The following is a 15,768-nucleotide window of genomic DNA, read 5'->3' on the forward strand; positions in this document are numbered from 1 at the left end:
GCTCGACCACACTGGCCGGCTCGGTTCCATATTCGCATGGGATCATGACTAGTGCGGGCAGCAACATCGTGGAACCACAGCCCACGATCTTCCCACTGTCGAAGTTCGATACGTGCTGGTATGCATTTGTTGAATGCCGCTTCATGGTGTCGGAGCTATAATGGCCATCAGTGCAGTTAAACCACTGCCACGTTGGCTTGCTGCCGTACGGAAGGCGAAAGGAGTGTCAGCGCAACATTAGATCGGTTGTAAGGACTCAGAAGGAAGGATGATTAGAGTTTACGAATAACGTCGCATTTAATGGCGCGGTCATTAGACATGGGGAGTACTCGGTTGGACAAGGTTAAGGAAGGGAATCAAAATGGCTCTGAGCACTATGAGACTCAACTGCTGTGGTCATAAGTCCCCTAGAAATTAGAACTATTTAAACCTAACTAACCTAAGTACATCACACACATCCATGCCCGAGGCAGGATTCGAACCTGCGACCGTAGCGGTCGTGCGGCTCCAGACTGAAGCGCCTTTAAGCGCTCGGCCACTCCGGCCGGCAGAAGGGAATCGGCGCTGAATTACTCAGACGAGACGTCGCGGTACTATTTTAAGTTATTTAAGGAAAGATGAAATACATTAAATGTATTCCTAATTGCGAATGTGAACAATTGTCAGCTGTGTAATGGAATGACGACAATAAAAATTCGTGCCGGACTGAGACTCGAACCTGGATTTCCCACTTATCGCGAGCGGTCGCCTTACCATTAAACTTTCCGATCGGGACTTACAATCAGACTCAAACTTCCGTATGTCTTCAGCTATTTGTTGAAAACCTGTACTCGTACATCCACTGTGTATATTCCCGTACAGGGAGACATTTTACTCGAAAGTCGCTTGCCCGGTTTCGGCGTATAAGTACGATATTACAGTGCTTGCATGTCCAGAGGAACACTGCATCGTGATTTGGAATAACAGAGGCACTGTAGTAACGCATTTATTCGCCGACACCGGGAAAGCGAGTTTCAAGTAAAATGTCTCACTTGTACGGGAATGAACATAATGGACGTACGAGTACAGGTTGTAGACACATGGTTGACGACATACGGAAGCTTTGGTCTGCCTGCGAGTCGTGCACGGATAGCCAAATGATAAGGAGACTGGTCCGACACCAATTTTCATTGTCGTCATTCCATTCTACAGCTGATGACTGTCTGTATTCGCAATACACGTATTTCATAAAGGCTATAGTCGCCGCAGTGCCTGTTCCAAAGAAACATTGCATCGTAATTGGGAATAACAAAGAACTGAAATATAGTATATAAGGAAACGGTGGAAAGCGTAAATCCCGGTCGCCGAGCGGGAATTTGCACTCTGCTCGCCATTGTCGTGGAAGCTGCTCCACTTCGCTCGGTATCAGAAATCATCGTTCACGGAGTGGACATTTTTAAGACCGATACTCCACCAATCTGATCATCCAAGCTTATAACGGTGCCACGAGTAGTAAATAGGAGAAACAAAACTTGTAGATGAAGCTGTAAAAGTAACGCAAATGCCAATAATTTCGTGAAACCAGATGGGGGAATGAAAAAGATGAAGCAACTGTTGCGGTTATTAGCAGGAGACACAGTATTAGAGTTGTCCAAACTCGTCGTTCCTGTCCAGCAAAACTATTTTTGCCGTTCATTCAAATGCTGACAGGAACGCCACACCCTTCACTTCGAGTAACTGCTATTAGAAATCCGTGTCCGAGTGAAATCGCCTTCTACTCTAGGGTGCGGCAACGCCGATACAAGTTCCTGAATTAGGCAGAAAAACACTTCCCCTCGCAAAACTCACAAGTAGAAACTCTTCGTCTAGGCTATTAAAAAATGTTTCCTAACAACACGCCTTTCATCACACTGAGGAAGGCCAGCTTTCTTCTCTCTGTTTCTCTTGATTTCGCGCTCCTGTATAATAAGAATTACAAACAAATGAACGAACGTCAGTTAAGGTAAGTTAATCCACTAAATTACAGGCCCATATCGTTAACGTCGATATGTAGCAGGATTCTAGAACGTATATTATGTTCGAACATGGTGAATTACCTCGAAGAAAACTGTCTATTGACACACAGTCAACATGGGTTTAGAAAACATCGTTTCTGTGAAACACAACTAGCTCTTTATTCACATGAAGTGTTGAGTGCTACTGACAAGGAATTTCAGATCGATTCCGTATTTCTGGATTTCCGGAAGGCTTTTGGCACTGTACCACACAAGCGGCTCGTAGTGAAATTGCGTGTTCATGGAATATCGTCTCAGTTATGTGACCGGATTTGTGATTTTCCTGTCAGATAGATCATAGTTCGTAGTAACTGACAGAAAGCCATCGAGTAAAATAGAAGTGATTTCTGGCGTTCCCCAAGGTAGTGTTATAGGCCCTTTGCTGTTCCTTATCTACATAAACGATTTGGGAGACAATCTGGGCAGCCGTCTTCGGTTGTTTGCAGATGACGCTGTCGTTTAGCGACTAATAAAGTCATCAGAAGATCAAAACAAACTGCAAAACGATTTAGAAAAAATATATGAATGGTGCGAAAAGTGGCAGTTGACCCGGAATAACGAAAAGTGTGAGGTCAGCCACATGAGTGCTAAAAGGAACTCGTTAAACTTCGGTTACACGATAAATCAGTCTAATCTAAAAGCCGTAAATTCAACTAAATACCTAGGTATTACAATTACGAACAACTTAAATTGGAAGGAACACATAAAAATTTCGTGGGGAAGGCTAATCAAAGACTGTGTTTCATTGGCAGGAGACTTAGATAATGTAACTGCCTACACTACGCTTGTCCGCCCTCTTTTAGAATACTGCTGCGCGGTGTGGGATCCTTACTAGGTAGGACTGACGGAGTACATTGAAAAAGTTCAAAGAAAGGCAGTACGTTTTGTATTATTGCGAAATATGGGAGAGAGTCTCACAGAAATGATACAGGATTTGGGATGGAAATCGTTAAAAGAAAGGCGTTTTTCGATGCGACGGAATCTTCTCACGAAATTCCAATCACCAGCTTTCTCCTCTGAATGCGAAAATATTTTGTTGACGCCGACCTACATAGGGAGGAACGATCACCACGATAAAATAAGGGAAATCAGAGCTCGTAGGGAAAGATATAGGTGTTCATTCTATCCGAGCGCTATACGAGATTGGAATAATAGAGAATTGTGAAGGTGGTTCGATGAACCCTCTGCCAGGCACTTAAATGTGATTTGCAGAGTATCCATGTAGATGTAGATGTAGATGAAGTTATAGTTGCTCGCCCGAACTGTGCTCTGTAAAATGTTCTTACAGTTTGGTTTAACCAATGTATAGAACTCACCTGTTAGCATTTAAGCATGAAAGAGGAATTCAATTTTCTTCTTATTTATGTTGCTATTATGTGGATCGTTGGCTGAATGGGTAAGTGTCAGATTACGAATTTGTTGGTCGGGGTTCGATCAGCTGTCTGTCCTAGGACTTGTTTCTGACAATTTACCTGTAGAAATGATTCGTTTATCTGAAAAATGATCCGTGGTTCGAAGTCACGTTAAACTGTATGCTTCCCTATGACTGTCACTTCAAAGCCAGTAAAGCAGTCTGATCTTCAAACCAGTCCTCCGTTTGAGAACAGCTTTACGTATTTATGCGGCAATAATGCAGGGAGCATTTGATCGTGCCTTGCGGAAAGAACAATTGCAAAATTCGCTGTAAATTATTTACACTAAGGCGAAACATTATGACCACTGATTACCGCGACGTTGGATGCCTCCTGGTAGCGTTGTGAGCACGTGACGCGGTAGCAAAAATATGTAAGCGACGGGCGGGGGATCTCCCTAACGAAGATATGGGTTGCAAAAGGGGAAATCCATTGACATAAGCGACTTCGACAAAGGGCAGATTATTATTGCGCAGAGCATGTGCGCAAGTAATCTCGGAAACAGCGAAGCTTTTTTTTTTATGTGTGTGGAGTCCAATGGGACTTAACTGCTAAGGTCATCAGTCCATAAACTTACACACTACTTAACGTAAATTATCCTAAGGACAAACATACACACCCATGCTCGAGGGAGGACTCGAACCTTCGCTGAGATCAGCCGCACAGTCCATGACGGCAGCGCCTTAGACCGCTCGGCTAAAAACAGCGAAGCTGCTCGAATGTTCACGTGCTACTGTCGTTAGAATCTACGGAAAGAGGTAGGACAGCGAAACTACCACTAGGCGCTAAATGGTTGGACGTCCACGACTCTTTACACGCTGATAACCACGAAGTTGAGCGCCCCACAAACCAAACCAGACTCTTTACAGAACATGGGCTTCAGAGGCTTCTCTGCTCTGCAAAGTAGGACAGATGCTGATTTGTGATATCTATGACAAAGGAGCACGAACAAGTGCTTCGGAGCCCTCTCTTCATCGTACATTGTTGAACATGGAGCTCCACAGCAGACCACCTCTTCGTGTTTACACGTTGACCCAACGACATTGTCAATTACGTTTGCAGTGGGCAAGAGACCACCGGGATTCGACCGTCGAATCTTTGGGTGAATCACATTTTTGCTGCGCTAGGTTGATGGTCGTCTCCACAAACGCCGTCATCGAAGTGACCGGCGACGCGAAATGTGCAGGGCGCCACGGAAGCAGGCTGTTGGAGCAGTCTTATGCTATGGGAGACATTCTCCTGCGCTTGCATGGGACCTGTGGTAGTAATCGAAGACACGCTGACAGCTGTGACCACGTGCGTCCCTTCGTGCTTGATGTCTTCCCCGACGGAGATGTCCTCTTACAGTAGTATAATTGTCCGTGTCTCGAAGCCAGAACCGAGCTAAAGTGCTATGAGGAGCATTATAGTGAACTCACGTTGAAATCTCGGCGACCAATTTCGCCTGATGCAACTAGTATGGAACCCATCTGGGTCGCTATCGGGCGCCATCACCTCGTACGCGAATCAGCGACCCATTATTTACGCGAATTGGCTTCAAATGGCTCTGAGCACTATGGGACTTAACTGCTACGGTCATCAGTCCCCTAGAACTTAGAACTACTTAGACCTAACTAGCCTAAGGACAGCACACAACACCCAGCCATCACGAGGCAGAGAAAATCCCTGACCCCGCCGGGAATCGAACCAGGGAACCCGGGCGTGGGAAGCGAGAACGCTACCGCACGACCACGAGATGCGGGCAAAAATGCTTACGCGAATTACATGACCTGTGTGTATATATGTAATACCACATACGTCCACAAACCTACCAACAAACTGTCGGATTCGTAATACGCAGAATCAGTTATGTATTTTGTTCCAAAGACGGACAAAAAAGCAATGAAGCAGGTGTTCATAATGTTTTGGCTCATGATTGTAGAGGAATGACAGAAAACCTAAACGGGGCAGAAATGGCTCTGAGCACTATGGGACTCAACTGCTGTGGTCATAAGTCCCCTAGAACTTAGAACTACTTAAACATAACTAACCTAAGGACAGCACACAACACCCAGCCATCACGAGGCAGAGAAAATCCCTGACCCCGCCGGGAATCGAACCGGGAACCCGGGCGTGGGAAGCGAGAACGCTACCGCACGACCACGAGATGCGGGCTAAACGGGGCAGAAGACACTGGTTTTGAAGCCTAGATCGATATAGTGAAACTAAAACGTACGAGTACCTCAATGAGTGGTATGCTGAAAGGAAGTTCTCACAGGCACTTAAATGGCTGTTAAAAGCTTTTTAACTCTGAATTTTTCTATTAAAATCGGGCAACAAGTCACTAGAAACAGTAAGTTCCATGTAATACGTAGAACTTTCCATCAGGAACTACCTAAAGTGGAATGACCACAAGAACCAAACTGTAGGAAAAGCAGACGCTATGTTGAGAATCATTGGATTTATCTTAAGGGTATGTAATTCGTCCGCGAAAGAAGTAGGTTACAAAATACTTGTTCGACCGATTCTTGGGTATTGCTCATCAGTCAAGGACTCTGGTACCCGGTTGCATTATTATAACAGATAGAGAAGATCCAAAGCAGAGCGGCGCGAGAGTGTAATACAGATGCTCAACAAACTACAACGGCAACGTATGTGCTGGAAAGAGTCGGGCAACGAATTACTTCCTCCAAGATAAGTCTCGGGAAACGACCACAACGAGGAAATAGTAGAATTTAGAGCTCATTCGACTTGCTCGTATAGCGTAGTGCGCAGCGCACTAGCTTGCGAGACAGGAAGGTGAGTTTGGAACACCGGCCAGCCTGAGTTTGGTTTTAGGCTGTTTTCCGCGCTCGTTTAGATAAATTCTGGGCTGTTCCCAAGTTTCAGTCACAGATTATACTAGGCACAAGCAGTTTAAATATTCATCTTGTAGTTGAATCTTACTTTTTGTCCGCGTTTTCTTCCTATCCTATAATTATAGAAATACGGTTCTTACTTGAGCAAGCATAGTATTATTCTTGTTTAACACTCAAACAGGCTTCGGTGAAGTTTCTTCGTCGTCAGTGCGTTCATTATTTTTGTGTTAGTGTCACATACTGATGTTATGTGGTGACATTCGCAGTACAGCTGATATTTTGTTCCAGTGTGTCATTTTTTGCTGATTCCGCTTTTTCATGCCCCTTCTTGTATGTAAACTCTGCCTTCTAATACACACTGTCGCTGTCACTGTAACAGATATTAGTATATTAAAGCCGGCAGTTGAGGCCAAGCGGTTCTAGGCGCTTCAGTCTGGAACCGCGCGACCGCTACGGTCGCAGGTTCGAATCCTGCCTCGGGCATGGATGTGTGTGATGTCCTTAGGTTAGTTAGGTTTAAGTAGTTCTAAGTTCTAGGGGACTAATGACCTCAGATGCTAAGTCCCGTAGTTCTCAGAGCCATTTAAACCTTTTTTGAGTATATTAAATATTATACCACACAGCACAAAGTTTACACGATTTACAGACAGATGGCGAACACTACTTCCCTATCTCTGGTTACCTTGGCGACCTTGTACTCAGGAAGGGCATTGGGGTGCAAAACTGATTAATAAAATGAAATTTGCCAAGTCCTGAAAAAGCAGACGTCGTACTAGACGGGATAAAAGATAAGTGAAGAAGAGCAAGAACTTATACTGAAATTTTCCGACAGAAATTCTTCCTAGATGTTATTTTCAAATGGAATAGGGAAGGCGAGGAAAAAATATTGGTACCACAAGTACCCTCCAGCAAATACCGCAGTGTGATTTACCGAGTGTAGATACAGCTGTAGATGTAGAAAATATTGCAACTTCTGGAATGAATATTCCACACTGTAAAAAGTATGTAAACTGTAATGAAGGAAGGAAAGTAGATTAGAATTTACGTCTTGTCAACATCGAGGTCATTAGAAACGGAGCACAAGCTCGGATTGTGTCAAGGATGCGGAAGGAAATGGGCCGTGCCCTTTCAGAGGAACCATCTCGGCATTTTCGTGGAGCGATCTAGGGATATCACGGAAAACCTAAATCTGGATGACCGGACGCGAGTTCGAACAGTCGTCCTCCCGAAAGCGAATCCGTTGTGCCAACCACTGCGCCACCTCGCTCGGTAGCTGTAATGAAACTTCCTGACACGTTGTATGTGTGTGTGTTTTTCTTTATGTCGTGCCGGTAGTATAACTTGAATACTTACCGTTCACTGGCAACATCCTTTCAAACTGAGTCACCAGACCAGACTGAAACCGTGAGTTGGCCCTCAGGCATACTCAGAAGCTAAGACTGGAAGAGAGTAGCGAGGAAAAGACAAATGGTTCAAATGGCTCTGAGCACTATGGGACTCAACATCTGAGGTCATCAGTCCCCTAGACCTTAGAACTACTTAAACCTAACTAACCTAAGGACATCACACACACCCGTGCCCGAGGCAGGATTCGAACCTGCGACCGTAGTGGTCGCGCGGTTCCAGACTGAAGCGCCTAGAACCGCTCGGCCACACTGGCCGGCAGGAAAAGACAATGCTGAAGGTTCGAACCCCCGTTCTGTTACAGATTTAATTTGTTAGGATGTTTCATTTTCAAAATCTGTTCAGCAGCGATGTTGATATGTCCTTCAATAACATATGCTAAAGCGAAATGGTCGTATTGGATGAAATACGAGCGGGTGGATGGATACTAGGGTAAGTCTCGTTTAGTAGCGCAGCCTAGCCTGTTTACGAGTGCGGTGGTATCCATTACTTGTGTCCGCGTCGGTGGCAGGGCGCTTGTATCGGGGTTAGTAAGTCGCTTACATCACGGCTTTCTTCCGAACGCGAACAGTGAGTGGTCAGAGGAGCCGCTCTAGCCCTTTCACTAGCACCGATCCCGTCACAGCTCCGCGGTTCACAAAAAGAAACAACACTATTCACACCCAGCCACTTCGGTTTCCACTACAGGTAAAGAGAAAAAGACGGACGAGCGGTAAAAGCTTTTTCTAAACCGGGGAAATGAGGAAAGCAGTTGGCAGTAGGACCTACTCATCCGTCTAATAGTGACGCACAACAAATTGTATATAGGATAGATCAGTTCGTTACCTGTATATAACTGCTAGATTTCTTTGGTGATGATGGTCAGCTAGGACCTGAATCTGTGGGAAGTTCGTAACTTACAAGGAGAGGTCACAGATTTACTTCATCCTTTGTGTTCCTATAGTAGGCCATTAAAAGAACGTAATGTGCTTGTAAACTATGGAAATTCCGAGAAAATCACAAGAGAAGTTTTAAGCGTCTGTGTGGCTTATGTATCTGTGTGTAGGCGCTGGACGTTACACTACATGGTGGTCAAGTAATTAGCGTTCGAGTCACGCTCAAACTTAATTGTTAATATATTCCTTTCATCACTCGTCGTATTATTTAATTTACATGAGATTTGAGAGGTAATCTAATGTAAACAATCACGTGTCTTTGCATGGAGTATTTGCATCAAGTTTCACTTTGTTTTCCATCTCTGTATGACAAATACCACCCTACAGCGTGTGATGTCGAGAGCACATCCGACGAGTAATTTGTGGTCTGGCACATTATGACTTACTATATTGCTGATTGTGAATAACGTCATTCGCATAATTATTTATCGAGGTTTGACTTGGGCTTTTCCAAGCCTGTCCCTCGTCCTCGAAAATTTAATTACAAATAGTAAATATTCAAATAACATATGATATTCACTACATCTTCATGAAAATGTACGTGTTTTTTTTCGTTATATTACCCCTCAGATGTCATATAAAGTAAATAATATGACCAGCGATGAAAAGAACATGAATTTTAAAAAAAGGTTTAAACCGTCGCCTCCTCAACGACGTTCTTGCTAAACGCGAATGAGCCACATAATAGATGCGTAAAACTTCTCTTGCGATTTTCACGGAATTCCAAGAGCAGTGCATCTTATTACTTACACATATGTTGTTCTAATGGCCTACTGAAGGTGTACAAAGTTTCAAGTAAATCCTTGATCCTAGCGTCGTGGTCTTCACCTGTTAGTACCCAAAAGTGAAATGGAAGTGGTGGATTTGTTTGATCACATTCAACGATAGCATGAGTAAGTCACTCCGATGATTTACATGTGGCACGTATTAGTCGACCACGATATAATTGCACCTGCGAGTGAGGGCGCTTCGATCGGCTTATCGTGCGTTTTTATTGAGATATTTAACGAGGACACGCTGGAACACTTGACAGTATATGCACAGTCGTCTTGAAATCATTCGGAGTGCCGTGCGTTTTCCTGGGCTTGTTTACTGTCAAGCCACCGCGTGTTTCCGACAACGGCCACGGGAGGCAATAATATTGTATGGTGTAGTATCGTGTGCTTACAGTTTTAAGTGAGGTTGTTGTTGATGTCGCTGTTATGGTAGTCAGTACGAAGACTGCTTTGATGCAGCTCTTCACGTTACTCTATCTTGTGCAGGCCTCTTCACCTCTACCTAACTACGCAAACCAACATCAATTTGAACCTGCTTCTGTAGTCAAACCTTGGTCTTCTTCTTGCGTTACGGCCTCTGTAGGACCACGGGTAGCCCCTTCGTGGACTGCATTTTCCTCTTCTTCTCCCATAACCTCTTCATTCTTTCTCTTCTTCTCTCCCGCTCTTCTTCCGAGATCTTCAGTTTCCGTTTCTCCTGGCGGCTCCTCTGGTGACATTCTAATCTTTTCCTGTATTCTTCTCTGTCATTGATCTCCGGCATATTTGTCGGTGTATATTTGTTCCTCCAGTTTTCCTTTCCTTCGACCTTGATCCCCAATTCCAATCAGTCCTTCCGAAGTTCAACAATCCACTTGCTTCCTGTCTTTCCCCTTGTCCACCCTGTTGTTTCCCACACTCTCTTCGTCATTCTGTCCATACTCATCGTAACTACATTCCCAGCAAACCTTGCCCTTTTGAGTCTGATTTCCCCGGATATTGTTCTCATGTTCCGGTTCAATTTTTCCCTAGGTCTTCGCATCCGCCGGCCGGAGTAGCCGAGCGGTTCTAGGCGCTACAGTCGGGAACCGCGCGACCGCTACGGTCGCAGGTTCGAATCCTGCCCCGAGCATGGATGTGTGTGATGTCCTTAGGTTAGTTAGGTTTAAGTAATTCTAAGTTCTAGGGGACTGATGACCTCAGATGTTAAGTCCCATAGTGCTCAGAGCCATTTTTTCTTCGCATCCATCTCTCTCCACCTCTTTTGGGACCTAGTATTTTTCTCAGTATTTTTCTCTCTTCTTTCTCTAGTTGTTCTGATCCATTTCTTCCTAGTGTTATCGTCTCAGCAGCATATAATACTACATTCCTCACTGTTGCCTTGTAGTGGCTTATCTTTGCCTCTGTGGATATATTCTTTTTATTGTATATCTCTCTTGTCATGCGGAAGGCTGACCTCATCTTCTTTATCCTCTCTGTTATTCCCTCCTTGTTCCTGTTCCTTCCTGTTATAAATTCTCACAGGTATTTAAATTCGTCCACCATTTCCACAGTGCCTTCCGGTGTTTCCCAGTCTGCAGTGGTGTTTAATGTCTTTGTCTTGTTATAGTCAATCCTCAGTCCCACCTTTCTGTCGAGTTGTGTCTTTGCGTCTTCTTCCGTCTCACATACTATTGCTATGTCATCTGCAAAGGCTAGGCAGTCCATTTGAGCCCTGTTGTCCTTTTTGTCCCCCACATGGGTCTTTGGTTTTCCCATTTCCTCGTTTATTGCTCTCCACTGCCTGATCACTTCGTCCAGTGCTATACTGAACAACAATGGTGACAATCCATCTCCCTGTTTAACACCAGTCTTGATCTCAAATTCTTCTGACAGTGCTCCTCTGAATCTCACCCTTTCTTTTGGGTCTGTCAGAATTTCTTTTATGAGTTCTTGTGTCTTCCTCTACAATATTTACATCCACACACTTCGCTCCGTTACCAAACTGATTATTCCTTGATGTCTCAGGATGTGCCCTGCCAACCGATTCCTTCTTTTAGTCACATTATAGCATTCATTTCTCTTTTCCCGAATTTGATTCAGTACCTCCTCATTTGCTATTCGAGCTACTCATCAAATCTTCGTCACTATTCTATAGCATCACATTTCGAAAGCTTGTATTCTCTCCTTGTGTGAACTGGTTTCGTCCGTGTTTCGCTTCCATGCAAAGCTACATTCGAGAAAAATACTTTCTGTAAAAACTTCCGAAAGTTTGTTTTTCAGGAATTTTCATGCCGTTACCAGTCTGTTTTTTTTATATCCTCTCTATTTAGGCTACTGTCACTTATTTTTCTTCCCAAATAGCAAAACTCATTTACTACTTTTAATCTCAAATCCTGATCTAATTTCTCCAGCCTCGTGTGATTTAATTCTACCACACTCCATTACTCTTGCATTTCTTCTGTTCATGTTCATCTTATAACCTCTTTTCAAAACACTATCGATTCCGTGCGACTGCTGTTCCAAGTCCTTTGAAAGCTATATGTTAAAAAAGAGAGAGAGAGAGAGAAACTTCTGTATTATTTGTTGAACAATTCTGGCAGGTGTTACCTTACGAAAGAAACAAAATTTAAAAGATTAAGCCCTGGAAATACGTATCGTTTGATTATTTTCTAGTGTACATTTTTTTTGCTGTGTGCATTAGATCAGTAATTACATAAAAGAAAAATTAACAAAGTATACTTGCATCTTACTATGAGAATAATGTCTCACACATTTTGCCCATAAGGTCAAAGAAATGTTGAAGCAATGATAAATGAAGAGCTATATATTATGCATTGGACTACAATAATGATGTATCTTCATCGATTTGTATATAAACCGGGAGGAAAATTTAAGCATTGGCGAATGAGAAAATATTTTACAAAACATCGGGAGAACAGGTAATAGCATTAAGCACTTGGCAGGCCTTGCCAAATGAAAGGAATATGTATTAACGTACTGAGTCACTTGTCAGACAATCCTGGAAGAGTTGCCAAGTGAAAGTAACTTGCTTAAACTTTCTAGCTAAAATATCGTGGCAGTTATTACCTAATGAAAGTTATGCAAAATGATCAATATAAAAGGTTAAGCCCTAGAAATATGTATTGCCTGATTATTCTTTTATTTAATTATTGATCTGGCACAGACAGCGTGAACATGTGCCTACAAAGAATAACCTGTTTACATGAAAGTATAATAAAAAAGCACTCCTTCGTCAGGCCACGAGTGGCCTACCGGGACCATCCGACCGCCGTGTCATCCTCAGTGGAGGATGCGGATAGGAGGGGCGTGGGGTCAGCACACCGCTCTCCTGGTCGTTATGATGGTATTCTTGACCGAAGCCGCTACTATTAGGTCGAGTAGCTCCTCAATTGGCATCACGAGGCTGAGTGCACCCCGAAAAATGGCAACAGCGCATGGCGGCCCGGATGGTCACCTATCCAAGTGCCGATCACGCCCGACAGCGCTTAACTTCGGTGATCTCACGGGAACCGGTGTATCCACTGTGGCAAGGCCGTTGCCAAAGTATAATCAAGCAGTATGTATTTCCAGGGGTTAACCTTTTAATTGATTACTTTGTATAACGTTTATTTGGCAGCAACTCCGAGGATAATTCAGCTATTAAGTTTAAGGCAGTTGGTTTCATTTGGCAACTCCTGCTAGGACCGCTTAAGCAATAAATCATATAGTAAGTTAATACATATTCCTTGCGCTTTTACCATCTCTGACACAATTGTAATGTCATCAGCAAACCTCAACATTTTTATTTCTTCTCCATGAACTTCAATTCCCTTTCCAAATTTTTCTCTGTTTTCATTTACTGCTGTATCAATGTACAGACTGAATCACAACTTTGTTTGTCTGGCCATCACGTTGGGGATAAGCTATAACCCTATTACATTCCCTTCTCAACTCCTGCTTCCGTTTCATCCTCTTCGAGTCTAATGACTACAGTCTGGTTCCTATACAAGTTAGATATAACTTTTTGCTATCTGTAATTTGTCTCTGGTAACTTAATAATCCTAAAGAGCAAATTCCAGTCAACATTATCAAAAACTTTTCTAAGTCTACAAATGCCATAAATGTAGCTTTGTTTTTATTCAAACACTCTTCTAAAAAATATCAGAGGATCAGTAATGGCTCACGCGTTCCTACATTTCTCCAGATCCCAAACCGATCTTCTCCTGGGTCAGCTTCTACCAAACGTTCCATTCTTCTACAGACAATTCGTGTCAGTGATTTGCAACCATGAGTTATTAAACTGATGGTTAGGTAATTTTCAAACTTGCCAGAAACTGCCTTCTTCGGAATTCCAATTATTACTTTTTTTTTAACTATGAGGGTACTCTGCCTGTCTCATAGATATACCAGGTGGAATAGTTTCGTCATGACTGGCTCTCTAAAGGTCTTAACAATCGTGAGAGACTGTTGTTTAATCCAGCGGCCTTTTGAAACCTCGGCGTTTCATTGCTCTGTCAAAATCTTCTCGCCGTATCATATCCCTCATTTCATCTACTCCCTTTTCCCTTTGTATATCATTGTTTTTTAAGCGATATTTAGTTAAATAATACACGTTTTGTAGAAGGAAAATGACAGACGCAGCTCACAAGAAAGTGTGCCTTTGACCAGCGGTTGGTTACACTACTCCTGCTGCCGGACTTTTGGTTTTTTCATATGTGCGAGACAGCCGCTGCCTTCGAATCATAAAATGGATCCAAAGCGTTCGTGCGAAGAGGTGTACCGTTCACGACGAATCTACGGAGCTAAGCCAGTTTTATGCTATATACGAGTAAGTGAACGAGATATCAGATACTACTAGTTCGTATGACACCTAGTATGTAGACTGCACATAAATAACTGTGATCATGAGACGGAGTGTCTTGTTCAAATGGTTCAAATGGCTCTGAGCACTATGGGACTCAACTGCTGTGGTCATAAGCCCCCTAGAACTTAGAACTACTTAAACCTAACTAACCTAAGGACAGCACACAACACCCAGCCATCACGAGGCAGAGAAAATCCCCGACCCCGCCGGGAATCGAACCCGGGAACCCGGGCGTGGGAAGCGAGAACGCTACCGCACGACCACGAGATGCGGGCGAGAGTGTCTTGTAGTCTGGTTTCCGTAATATACGGCGTTTAACATTAATTTATCCATGACACTGATTGTTGAGCTCTGTGGCTGTCAATTAAGTTACTTTAAGAAATACAGCAACCACTTTTTATTCATATGAATACATGGTGTCTGTTGTTTCGGACATGTCCGAAAGAACAGACACCACGCGGAATCCGAAGCTGTGATACATTACATGTAAACTGAAGTTGGGCGGCGTGGGGAGGGGGGAGGAAAGGAAAGGGATTATTGATGTCAGCTGCATCGAGACTTTACGCGGAATCAGTGGGGACGAGTGAAAACGTGTGGTGGACCGGGGTTCGAACCCGGGACCTCATGCTTAGTAGGTAGTCTCGTTAACCACTGCGCCACCTGGATACAGTATTTATCGCAACTCCGCGGACTATCTCGGCACGCCCCCGGCCGACCCACACAAACACCTAGCGCCATCTATCCATAGTTCCTGTCGATGTGATCCATGCTTGCTACTTTGAGATTCCTGCAAGTCAGACGTAATCGTGCATACGCACTTGAAGACAGTGAATCCGTCGCCCATCGAGGCGAATCAAGTATATGACTGCTTAGTGTCTGTTCTTTCGGACATATGCCTAAATAATTTTGAGTACTCTCAAGTCTAGAGGCGGTGTAACATGGTATTTAGTATGGTGTCTCCTGGGGCAGACTACCCCTCTCCAGTACACATCTTGCAATATGCTGATGACACCGCATTCCTCGCCCTCGCTCCTACCCTCCAACGGTCCCAACGCCTTCTCCAGAATCACCTTGACCTTTTTGCTGCATGGTGTAACCAGTGGCTCCTGAAAATCAATCCTTCCAAGACCCAGGCAATCATCGTAGGTCGTACCACTCGCTCCTTCCGGCTCCTGGATTTCTCCCTTACTGTCTGCGCCTGTCCTGTCCGCCTCACCCCCACCCTCACCTACCTTGGCCTCACCATTGACCGTCACCTCACCTGGATCCCTCATCTCCACTCCATCCAATCCAAAGCCCACAACCGCCTCCGACTCCTCAAACTCCTCTCTGGCCGGACGTGGGGGTTGCACCCCTCTACCATCCTCCACATCGACAAATCCTTAATCCGTCCCATCCTCTGTTATGCCAGTCCTGCCTGGATATCTGCCCTCCCAAATTCTATAAGTCCCTCCAGATCCTTGAGTGTCATGCACTCCACCTCGCCTTCCGTATACACCTCCCGTCCCCCACGCGGATCCTCTATGATCTCATTCCTTTCCCCCAT

At 44.2% G+C, this 15,768-nt stretch overlaps 1 protein-coding gene and 1 pseudogene across 1 annotated transcript in view; one reads left to right on the top strand and one right to left on the bottom strand.

Annotated features, from left to right (window-relative positions):
• LOC126183258 (uncharacterized) overlaps nt 1–15,768 on the top strand; it is a 368,835-nt gene that overhangs the window by 115,262 nt on the left and 237,805 nt on the right. The gene's annotated exons all lie outside the window — the stretch shown is intronic.
• Nucleotides 12,802–12,919, bottom strand: LOC126185675 (5S ribosomal RNA; annotated as a pseudogene).

The sequence above is a fragment of the Schistocerca cancellata genome, chromosome 4 (assembly GCF_023864275.1).
Source record: "Schistocerca cancellata isolate TAMUIC-IGC-003103 chromosome 4, iqSchCanc2.1, whole genome shotgun sequence".
Taxonomy (NCBI): domain Eukaryota; kingdom Metazoa; phylum Arthropoda; class Insecta; order Orthoptera; family Acrididae; genus Schistocerca; species Schistocerca cancellata.